The sequence below is a fragment of the Mauremys mutica genome, chromosome 4 (assembly GCF_020497125.1).
Source record: "Mauremys mutica isolate MM-2020 ecotype Southern chromosome 4, ASM2049712v1, whole genome shotgun sequence".
Taxonomy (NCBI): Eukaryota; Metazoa; Chordata; order Testudines; family Geoemydidae; genus Mauremys; species Mauremys mutica.
The window spans coordinates 42,055,534-42,067,952 of NC_059075.1; the positions used below are offsets into that span (position 1 = coordinate 42,055,534).

At 47.5% G+C, this 12,419-nt stretch overlaps 1 protein-coding gene across 13 annotated transcripts in view; it reads right to left on the reverse strand.

Moving 5' to 3' along the window:
* Nucleotides 1-12,419, reverse strand: part of GPATCH2L (G-patch domain containing 2 like) — a 99,114-nt gene that overhangs the window by 60,356 nt on the left and 26,339 nt on the right. For 10 of the 13 annotated variants that reach the window (XM_045014319.1, XM_045014318.1, XM_045014314.1 and 7 more), the window contains exon 1: nt 41-132. The exons of 2 other annotated variants lie outside the window; for them this stretch is intronic. The gene's annotated coding sequence lies outside the window, so the exon portion shown is untranslated. Of the gene's footprint in view, nt 1-40; nt 133-12,419 lie in introns of those variants that run through there. One more of the 13 variants, XM_045014313.1, reaches the window with a different exon arrangement.

Below are 12,419 nucleotides of genomic sequence, written 5' to 3' on the forward strand. Positions count from 1 at the left end.
CAGATAATTCTTAGCAAATGCTCTGTGTGCTGGATTTTACCTGTTCATCTTCTCACATGTTGTTCATGAGCAGCTTAGAATTTTCTTGAATTTGTTTGTTATTTGGAATTCACCAAAAAGCTTCAAGGAATGAATCTGGACCTGGAAATTGTCCAAGAGAAGTTTGTTGTGAATAGCTGATATCTGAAATTTAAACTGAGTTGGCTAGTTTTGATTGGTCAGGCCTCGGTCCAATGGCATAGTGTCTATGGTGTCACAGGATGATAACTCTTAGAAGGATGTTTCTGGTGTAAATGTTCAAGATTCCCTTTTAGTGAAGCCTGACACTTACTTAAAATTCATTATGTCGGCAAACATTCCTGCCAGTAGCTGGTTAGATAGAATATTTATGGGAAAGGAACACGGAGGACAAGAATTCAACTTCTTATTGGATTAATATTTGCAGAAAATGCTTCGAGGTATTCACCCAGCTCTCTCTTCTCTTCTCTTCTCTTCTCTTCTCTTCTCTTCTCTTCTCAGGTGACTTTCTTCTCTTCATCTCACTCCCGGTCTCCTATTTTGTATCCATTTTCTGTTTCTCTCACTCTCCTGTCTCCACTGGTTGGCACTTCTTTTCTAAAGCAATAGGCGTAAAAATGTGATTTCCCCCGCCTCCTCCAGCTTCTCACAGATTTATTACAGATGAGAAAGTCCCACAAAGTAAGCACTTGACATTTTCCCTTTAGCATCTGTGCTCATGGCCATTGCTCTATGGCAGTGGTTCTCAACCTTCCCCGATTACTGTACCCCTTTCAGGAGTCTGATTTGTCTTGCGTACCCCCAAGTTTCACCTCACTTAAACCTACTTGCTTACAGAATCAGACATAAAAATACATGTCACAACACACTCTTACTGAAAAATTGCTGACTTTCTCATTTTTACCATATAATTATAAAATAAATCAATTGGGATATAAATATTGTACTTACATTTCAGTGTATAGTATATAGAGCAGTATAAGCAAGTCACTGTCTGTATGAAATTTTAGTTTGTACTTTTTATGAAGCCTGTTTGTAAAGCTATGCAAATATCTAGATGAGTTGATGTACCCCTCAGAAGATCTGCATACCCACAGGGGTACATGTACCTGTGGTTGAGAACCACTGGTCTATGGCACTTAATCACATTACCCAAAAGCTGAAGCATTATTGGGACACAAAATCAGAGTCCCTGGTGCCTTAGATTCCAGGCCAAAGACAGAGGGCAATGCTCATAGGGGACGGTGCCATCAAGTGAGGTGCAGGTGCGAGTGAGCATAGGGGTGGTATATCTGGGTGAAAATTTACAGAAAGGACCATGACAGTTTCTAAACTTTACAAAAACGGGGGATTTTCTGTGCCCCTGGAAGTCTTTGTCCTGTGTAATTGATATGAAACCTTGCGATGTGAACTCCTTTCATGTGCAATTATAACATAAACATTCCCGGCATACAGTACATAACATTATCATAGATTCACAGGGTGAGAGCCCACCATGGCTGGTGAAGGCCAGTGAAGAACAACTGAACCAACTACTGAGTGAAATAATGAATGACTCCTTCAAAGAAACCAACCTAACAACCCTTCTGAAGCACATGATCGTCTGGCCAGTTCTCAAGAAAACCAAACCTGGATGCTAGCATTCTTGTCAAATACTGCCTTATCTCCCTCCCTCCCTCCCTGCCTTTCACTGTAAAAAGTGGCAATAGCCAGACTTCAACAGCACCTAACCTCCTCCACCACACTGGAGGCTTCACAATCAGGATTCAGACTTGCCACAGCAGTTCAGCTTTGGTAGTTCAGGTGGACAACCTCCTTGCATTTTATGGAGAGAAGCCAAACCTCAGTGCGCATACTGTTCGACCTAACTGTGGATTTAGCTATAGTCATCCATAGCATGCTTCTGACCCATGTACACATCTTGGGAGAAAGTGAGTAAAGCAATTACCATAATTGTCTCAAATAAATCCTGCCAGATCCCAGCAAGAGGTGATGGGCAGCTGCTCTCCTAATCCTCAAGACCCTTCCTATGTGAAGTCCCACAAGGTTTAATCCTGTTCTCTTTCCTTTTCGACATACATATGAGACCCCGGGGAGAAGTCACACAACAACACTGGCTCTACCGCATCAACATGCTGCTGACATTCAGCCAACATGACGAACACCCTCATAGAACTGACATAGCTCCCGCAAGAGATAAACACCTTGATGAGAAACAACTGAATGAAGTTCAACCCAGGGAAGATGGAAGCCATGTTAGTTGTAAAATGGTAATGATTTGAGGAGCTGGCTGAGACTCTGACTGTGACCTCCACTGAAGGTGTGACAGGGTGAAACAGACAGGAAAAGGCTAAGGGCTACCTGCCTGTCAGATGACTCAGTGGGAGATTTAAGGAAGAGGCATGTCCTTTTCTCAGGGGCTGACAGAGACAAGGAGAAAGGCCTCTGAGGACCACAGCCTGTTTTGGTCAGGAGTATCGTGGTGTTGTGTGTAACTTCAGGAGTTTTTGTGTTTCAGTAATAAATTGTGCCCGGAAGCAAGGGGCTGAAATGGATTTGGGCATGGTAATGGTTCTTTCCTGGGCTGGTGAGAGAGCCTACCAGCTCACAGCAGGCATCTGTCCTCCAGTTAGAACTGGATAATATTCACCAATAGTTTATTCAATTATTTTTCCATCAATACACATATTATTCACAATTAGCGTTTTTGTTTTTAGAGCTTAATCTTAGGGCATCAACAGGTTAATCACTCCTTCTCCATCACCAGCTAGCAACAGTGGCAAGGACACACCTTCTGTCCCCTCTGGATCACTGGTAGGCTGCATCCATTGCTCTTGGACAAAGATGAAGCACCTTCGATCCACACATTCCCACCCTCAAGACTGGAGGACTGTACCTCCCTCCACCTGTCTGCCAGCTGAGGCTAATAAAAAGCTCAAACTGGACAATGTGTAGCTGTCCACATAGCCAATCTCTAACTACTAGGGATGAGGAGGAGACTTTAGTCGGGGGCCACATCTGCCTATTGTGGGGTTCTTGCACCTTCCTAAAGCATTTGGTGCTGGCCACTAACCTAGATGGAGCACAGATCTGATCCAGAATGGCAATGTCTATGTTCCTAGGAGTGGAATGAGATGTCATGAGAAGAGCTGGTCAGGAATTTTCCTACAAAATGGGTTTTCATTGGAAAACGCTGTTTTGTTGAAACCAGAATGTTTTGCAGAAATGTTTTGGTTTTGACAAACTTTGCAGAAGAATTATGTTGAAAATCTGCCTAGTTTCTAGCCAGCTTGCCCAGGAGGGGGAGCTGATGGGGAGCCTGTGCTTCCACGATTCACTGCTCCAAGGCAGTCCTGCCATATGGACTACTTTGGAGTCGGGGACCTCAGGGCTTCCAAGCTTGTTTCAAAGAATTGGAATGAAAACTTTCCCAAAAGGTCAGAATTTCCCATGGAACAGAAATCCTGAGTTTCAACAATCTGTAGCCATGAGCACATCACACTAGTGCTCTATGCCCTTCACTGGCTCCATATTCACTTACAGGTCCAATTCAAGGGCCTGGTCCTCAACTTCAAGGTCTTCAGTAGCGTGGCATCAAACTACCTCAGAGCAGCCTCATCATCTGTGGCCCACCAATACAACTGCACGCATTAGGGACATGAAAACTAAAAATGCTTCAAAGTCAGGAGCGGAAGGCTAGGTGTTCCCAATGCTGTAGCCTATCCTGTAGGACACTCTGTAGAGGTGATCAGGAGCAGCTCCAGACTGAGCATTTTCAGATCCCAGTGTAAACCCTATTTACTGAAGCCTACCTACAGTAACGGGGACAGAAAACAAGAAATTCCAAAATTCAAGTTTACGTGCCAGAACCCAGGAGGGCACAAACTCAGAGACCATTGAGATTGACTGATTTGTAGGCTTTTACAGGGTGCCACAAATGAGATTGACAGGAAGAAAAAGACCGCTTGGGTCATCCCTTTGAATCCCCTGAAAGACTCCTCCCTCATCCTTGTCTTCGTTACCCTCCACAGGGATCTCTTATTGCAAAGGCATTTCCTTAATCTCCATCTTTACCTTTTCCTCCCTTAGTGCCAACCCCATGCTCCTCATCTTTTCATCACCAGAGACTGATTCCTCTCCTTTATTTAGATGGTTACCTAATAGGTATTTCTAGACTGTAATCCTGTCCTGCCCCCCAGGACTTCTCTTTTCTAGACTAGAGATATATTTATCTCTCAGATATATTTAGCTCTCTCTCCCCTCAGTCCTTGCTTCATTCCAGGTATGGCTCCGTTTTTACTCATGTCAACAGATTCTGTATTTAAAGGCCTGAACACAAAGTTTATTATATCAGATGAACTGTATTCATAAGAGGTAAAGCTGTCTCCTCCCTGTCTGCATGACCCAAGAAAGCCTTTTCAAGGCAGAGGCATAAGTGAGACCTCCTGCATCTCAGAAGGAACATCTTGGAGATGAACATCAGAGAAGCCCTGGTCAATGATTCACATACAGAGAGTGTCAGAAGAACTCAAACACAAACCCTTTCACTCTCATACAACTGCCCCTCCTGGGGACCCAAAGATGCAGACCACTAGCTCGTCTAAGAGACAGAATTGTTCTACCCAAGCGGCTCTGTGCAAAACATCCCAGTATACAGATACAGTGAGCAGGACAACACATTGCAGAGACTGGGGAGGCCCCTCCCAGGGTCAACCTGCAAACACCCTGCCACTCTCGCCCCCAATGCAGCACCCAATTTCCCCGTTTTTACAAGTTTTAGTTTTTACAAGTTTTAGTTTCTCTTGTCTAAACGATGACCCTGTCAATGTTCCAGTGCAACAGATGAAATCTTCCTGCACCTGCACCCCTGTTCTGAGAGGTTGGTGGATAGTTGCCTAGGTCAAGGTCTTCCTAACACTTTAAATGTGGTCATTGCATTTCAGAAGACTGTCAAAATAGAACTATGCCTTCTGTCTGCATCTGATAGCAAACACTGCCAAGAAACTGAAATCCCAGGGGAATCCCTAGTTCCCTCTCTCGCCATCCTGCCCTATGGAGTCTCCAGGAATTGGAGGGGGAGCTTTACACTCAGATCTCTCCCCAGAAGTTTTCATATGAAAGCCCCCATGCTTCCTGTTATTTCCTGATGTCAATCCGCTCCACACACCCCTCCCCCTGAGCTTCCTTCCAGACCTTAGCCCATGTGTCGATCCATGAAAGCCCCCAGCAGTATGTCACAGGAGTGATAATTACATCCCACACTCCCATCATGCCGTCTGCTGCTGACCTCTCACCCCTCCTCTCTTTTAATCACCCCCCAGCATCACTCACTCTGACAGAACAGCAGCACAAGCCATGTGACCTGTCAGGCTGGGGACATGACTTATAGGGCCCGGCTGGTGGACAAAGGGAAGGGAGGTAGGCAGCATAAATCTCAGGGGCAAATAAAAGAGAATGATGGGGCGCTCTGCCGAGGCCTGCGTTAGCAGATTCTTGGCCTCTTGTTATTCAGCTCAGAGTTATGGTGATGAAGAAGTGGCCTAGTGTGACTCGCGCTGGTCCCAATCAACCTTGCAAAACCTACAAAAACCTAGAGGAGTCTTAATGTCATGCATGGTTGGTAAGCCTCAGTGAGGAGGGGTATGGCCAGTGGAGCAACCAGGGGGGCAGTCCCCAGCTCAGAGACCAGATGCATATGACCAACAGAAACTTCTATCATTAGTCCAGGGCACCAAGACATGCAGAAAAAGGGAGTCAAGTCAGGAACTTGGCTTCCAGCTCTCAGCTTCATTCTAGGACCGGGGAGGGCAGGACTCTTCCATCTGAAGAACACAACCTATCTGCACTCTCCCTTAGTACAGAACTCAGGCTTCCCCTCTGGCACTACTGAGACTTCTCAGCCTCCTGCTCTGTATATCCCCCAGGACTGAGAGCTCAAATCCTCCCTGCCTACCCTCTGCTCTCATCAAGCCTATCTAGCCTCCCACCCTACTCTGCTGACCCACCCCTCACTTTTCTCATCTGTTGCTGGGTAGGATAAATCACCTGATGTGTGAGTTCACAGTTGCCATTATGAAGACAAAGATATTAATAATTTTCAACAGTGAATGGTTCAAACCCCTTCAGATAACACTGCTGTTAGTTGTGGGGACAGAGCTATTCCTCCAACGGTGGCAGCGGGGGGTGGGGGTTGTTACTCCAACAGTGGGGAGGAAAAGGGGTTTACTGTAACATGCTATGACATTTGCTGCTAAGGTGTGGGCATTAGGATTGGAGTACTGAAACTCCCCCGCCCCCATCTCTGCAGGCTGCCCTTCCTTCACAGGTGCAGTGGAGAAAAACATGCTGGATATATTGGGTCTGCCTTTTTGTGGGAGGACAGGGGATGCCCCCAGTAATATTGTAACCCCTTCCCCCTGGAACCATCAGAGCCAAAGTCAGAGAAGAAAGAACCCAAATGCTCAGGATGGGGTGGGTGAAGAGATGAGGGCTGCAGGACCGGAAAGGAGGGGTTCAAGAGAGGAGCTGGAGAAGCGGGGTAAGGGAGCAGCTGGGAGGAACATGGGGATTTTTTAAACTATTATTTCCTTTAAGTTGTCCAAAAATAAAAACCAAACTGAAAGTTTGGCTCTTTGGATGAAAGCCTGAAAACTCGGTGACTTTCCCTAGGGCTGTGGGGAGTAGGGCAGCGGGCAGCCCTCTCCAGTTCTTAGGTGAAGTCCATTGGTATCTGATTGAAAGCCCCCCACCCCAGTGAGCAGCAGAAATTTCATTTTGGATATTTCATAAAGGTATCATGGTCTGAGAACAACAACATTTTACCATGAAACTGAGAAGCTGAGAGCACCTAGGAGAGCCAGGTCAAAAGTGTGGGCAGGGGCTGTGGAAACCTCCCTTCACACAGCTCTACCAATGCTCCTCCAACCTACTTAGACTATAGCACCCCCTGCTTCTCTAGTTCCTGGACCCCCACACAGATCTGCTGATGGACCTCACTCCTGACATGCAGCACCCCCTGCTATTCTAATCCTGGGCCTCACCCAAGTAGAGAAAATGCTATCATGATAAATTGTGTGGTATTGACTGTTTTGTGTTATGCATAAACATCTCCTCTGCTCATCCCGAGACATGCCACTTGTGACTAGAAGCACCATTAAGCAGGGAACAGGATGGAGTTAGGTTTGTGAAGTCCTCTCAGGCCATAGCCTATTTCAGTCAGGTCTCGATTTCACTACAACTTCTGAAGCGGTTTCATGACCATCAAGACCAACAGGGAAGGTGTTGGAGGCTCTGCAATCTGGGAGGCGCAGCGAACACAACACAGAACAGCACAGCACTCCCACAAAGGCTGATGGGTGAAGAACTGACATGGGCTCTTGGGCCAGGCCCAGCTTGAGTCAGGGGTGTCAGAAAAGCCATAGAGGCTTCACCTGAAGGAACCAAACCTACCCACTCAAACAAGCTTCTGTTCCACACCATGTCACCTCCAATCTCCTAACCTCAGCAAAGCCTCTATAAAGATGGGTACTTAGCCAGCAGGTCCGAATCCAGCACAAGGAATGTCTTGACTAGGTTGGGCGTCATTGGCCAAACTATTTTCCCAGAGCCTAAAGGAAATGAGATTGACAAAGGCTGTTTCCTTCCAGATTCCACCAGAACCTCCCCATGCCAACTCTGCTTCCCCAAAGGGACCCCTCACTCAGCAGAACTGTTTCACTACAGGGCCTGAGCAGGGAAGCCCCATACCTCCTGCCTCCTTGCCAGCTGGGTCTTAGCCTTTGAGACTGGAGCACGCAGCTCCCTCCCCACTTCCCCCCCATCTGCCATTTAATGATGATGGAAGCTGCTGTCAGCACACAGTGACAGTAATAAACACTCTTCTTAATAACACAGGGTGTCCCTCTTATTAAAATGAATAGACTTCAGCAGTAGAGCCGGGCCGCCTGCCTCGCAGCCAGTTGGGGACAGCAGCTCTCAAACAGAGCAGTTTATCTGCTGTAATTACCAATGTAACACAGCAGCTCAGGCTCCAGACTACTCATGGTCATGGCACGGCTCCCCACAGACAGAGATGAGGGCCACGTGTGCTCAGACAGACACGCATGCGCAGATATGCATGCACAGACATACACCTGCACGCAGGGAAAGGCAGACATGCACATACATATATGCGTGGACAGACATACATATAATATAGCCAGACTAAAAACATGCATGGCAGTAGTGCTGAGCATTCACAAATGCCACTGAAATCGTCACTGCTCAGCACCCTTGAAAATCAGACCAGTAGCATCCTGGGGCCAGAGAGATTTAAGGGTCCAACTCATCACAAACATTAATAATAATAATGCACCAAATCCTGAGGGCCTTAATATTTACTCCCACTGACTAAGGACTGGGCAAAAACTAATTAAAGACTTCAGAATTTGATCCCAAAAGAATAAGTAATAAGGGCAACAATTGTTCTATCTGAGGATCTCTAAACAATTTACAAGTATTCATTAATGAATGCTCACGACCCCACCATGAGAAAGTCCAACATCTGATGGGACACTCTTATAGAAGACTGGGCTCCCCTACATCTTAGGAGGTGCACAGTCATCATTCCAACAGCTGTGCCATTAATCTGGCATTATGCATAGCTCTATTATTCATACATACACACGTGCCTTTATGCGTAGACACATGAACACACAAACGAAGAAAACATAGTGTCTTAACATTTTCTTGAAATAAATGAAGCTGAAGGCAAATCCTTGGTGCACAGGTGAGGGTCTCCATCCCCTGGACTAACCCAGAACAAGCTTCACTGATCCCACGTTCATGAACCTGTAATCAGACACAGGATCATTTGTGTATCCAGGTTTTTTGGGTCAGGCCATAATGTTCCAAAGGGAGAATACCCTGACCTTTCACTTATGGAGCCCTGAGTTCAAATGCTGCTTGGGTTTCAGATCACAGTGAATTTGCTGGGCTCTGCCAAGTGGGTGGGTGGGTGAAATTATCCACATTTCAAAACCACTGGATTCAGTCCAGCTCAAGGTCTGGGGCCAGGAGAAACATTGCATCATAATTAATATTCTGACTAGGCCTTTCACCCCATGTGCTTTAGGCAAACCACAAGCTTTGTAGTCAAAATACATTTTGTGTGGGTTTGTGCACAGGCCAGATGTGCAGTGGCTGGTGGAGGGAGAGTGTCTCATGCTCAGCAGCACACCCTGGTGGTGCATTCAGAACAAATACTGATGGCTTTTGAAGGGCTCTGTCTATAGGGATACAGTGGACTCAGTGGAGGCCTTTTGGCCAGAGACAATAACTAGGCAGATGCTCAGAAACACAGAGCAGGGAGGCGGCTTCCTTCTTCTGCCTCCTCCTCAGGTTAGTTTCTTTAGAAGCCAGTGGATTCTTGGGGTGACTCTTCTGCTAACCTGGAGGACATACAGTCCTGGAAGGAGAACCACATGACATTTCAAGCAGGATCTTTCCTCTTTTGGGAGCTGCCTCAAAACCAAACTATTTGAAGGGGGCATCTGACAGGAAACCACGTGATGGGGATATATGCCATAGTACCTGAACTCCCCAGCATTCTAGTGCCATCTCAGAAGGCTCCACCCCCTGGGTCTCCCCCTTCACTCTGGACTGCAGAGATGTGACAAGTCTCATTTTGGATCCCTCCATCTTTCCCACTGAAGTGAAATGGCAGGTTCAGAGCACAGACACGGGGTGCCTGTCACAGCCACTGCATGTCACCTATCAGCTAAGCAATGACCTCATCTCCTTCAATTGATCACACTGGCTTTCTGCCATCCTTGCTGTCAGCACACTCTGTGCTGTTACCTCGAGAGCCCCCACAGATCTGGGAGCACTTCACTCTTGTCTGATTTCACAGGGCTCCTCCTAGGGAGGACCCTCTCCAGTTGTGAGATAGGCCAGATAGATGGGCAATGATGGAAGCAAAGTTAGGGTGAAGGTAATTTGATTCTTACATAGCCTGGAGAAGCCACTGGTGAAGCCTAACCACGAAGAGCCAGGTCAGGAGATTAGCATGTGCTGAGTATGTGTCACCCTGCAGAAACTGCCACCTGGCACAAGTTCTGAGGATATTATCCTCAGTGTTTGCATGGGTCTGTCTGCAGAACAGCATCTGCTCATGATGCAGCAAAGGAGATTGTAGAGGCGGTAGGGCCGGATGGGAAGGAGAAGCAATGGGTTGGTGAACTGCCTTTTATCTCTGGAGACCACTGGCTTCAAAGTCTGAGTGGATCAAGCAAGAGCTACTGGCTCAGCTTTGTTTATTCACATCCCAAAAATCACACATATGCCATGTCCTGATTGCCAGCTTCTCTGCTCAGGAGAGGGCCTGGGCTGGGATAGCAGGGAGCAGGGGTGGGTGAAAACTAAATGGGGTCAGGATCTAATTCAGCTGAAGGGCTTTCAAAAAAACAAAGGCTTCCCATGCCAAATCAGAGCATCCCATCCCCTGCCCCCAGAGCAAAATGATGATGGCAGGCCTGACTCCATGCCAACACTACCTCCTTCTCTCCAGTCCCCATGGAGGGTCCCAGCACCCTCTGTCAGTGCCCTCAATGGATCCAAATTTTGTACTTCCAAGGTCCCCATCCTTCTCCAAGAGCTGGATACGCAGATCTATGTGTCTTGACTTAATATGTCTCTGCTGAGGTGCCTTGGAAGAGCTGTGGGATTGGGGGTGGGAGGGGGCTAAGGGTAAGGCTGGAATACAGGAGATGCCACAGAGGTTTGAGGTGTGCTGGCCTCGCTCTGTGGGAGAATATGCAACAGCTCCTGCTTGTATTCTGCTGGCTTCTATCAGTTCCTAATTTTAATGAGGAGTTAAATTCCACACACAAAAAGAGGAGGAGGGAGTGGAAGGGGGATTCCTGTATGAGAGGCAGAGCACTGAGAGATGCTGCAGTGCTGAAGCGCCGCTGTACTGTCTCCCATGGCTTTTAGTTGTGCATGCAGAGAACATTAGCTGCGAGACAGGCTCAGCAGGCCCTGGAGAGAAAGCCTCGGGGGTCCCATTCACCTCTGCACTGGCTCTGAGTTCAGCAGAGGGAGCGAGGTGGGCACTGGGAAGTAGTATGCCTCCCCGATCCCAGGGTTGCAGGGGGTCAGTTCAACCTCTGCACAAGTTACAGCAACCTTAGGAATTGCCCTAACATGTGCTCTGGCTGCAGCAGTTTCTATGGGCCACCTCAGCAGCCAGGGACAGCCTGCTGGAGAGGCCCCATATGCCAGGAATATTCCCCAGGAGGCATTTAAGGCTGCTTTGCAGAAGCACAGACTGTGGAAAGTGGCCACAATACAGGAGTGAACTCCACCCCTACACCTTGTTGAGACAAGAGTCTGAGTTGGTATCCACTATACAGAATGCTGGGCCCAGGGCCTTCATTTCAAGGGGAACCAGCATGGCTCAGAGTCACTGGGCCATGGCTCATTACTTGTCACTATTCAATGATGCTGGAGGGAGGGTCTCTGCAGTGCCCTTAACGGAACGCACAGGAAATGGTTTCCCACCCCACCACTCCTCCCCAGTCTCAGCTCCCTTGGTCAACCTCCATTCTCAGGCAGCTCTCCAAGGAATGATTTATTCAGGGAGCTGGATGGCAATTATTGCATGAAAGAGGGACAAATTGGGGAGATAGTACTCAGCTTCAAAGATGCAGCTCCTCCTCCTTCAGCTGTGGGGTGTGGGACAGCTGGATCTCTGATTTGCACCCAGCATAAAGGTTTGCTTTCTGTACTGGACAAGTGGAAAGGGAAGAAGGAAAGAGGATTTGGCAGCCAACTTATGTACAGTAACTACACAGCTGGATGGACTGAAAATTGAAGTCTGAGCACAGGCCTGGGAGCCAGGAATGCCTAAATTCTATTTCTGACATTGGTTCTGACCATATCCTTGGGCAAATCTAGGGTGACCAGATGTCCCGATTTTATAGGGACAGTCCCAATTTTTGGGTCTTTTTCTTATATAGGCTCCTATTACCCCCCACCCCCATCCCGATTTTTCACATTTGCTGTCTGGTCACCCTAGGCAAGTCACTTCCCCTCTCTGTGCCTCAATTTCCTAACCTGGAAGATTGAGATAATGATACCTCCCTATTGTCAGGCGCTGTTAGTGTTGTAAGGTGCTAGGTAAGTGCTTGGTACTACAAAGACAGAATATGTAAAATAAGAATCCCAGGTTGGGACATTCTCTGCCAGCTCCCTGAGCCTTGAGAGTCCAGCCGGTACTGGTGAGCTGGGCTCCTACATGCCAGGAGGCTGGAACACGTCAAGTGCGAGATGAAGAAGTTATTCAGAAGGAGCATGTTTTTCTCCCATTGCCCTCCAGACAAGCACACACAGATAAAGAGAGACCTCTAGTGATGCTGAAGGGT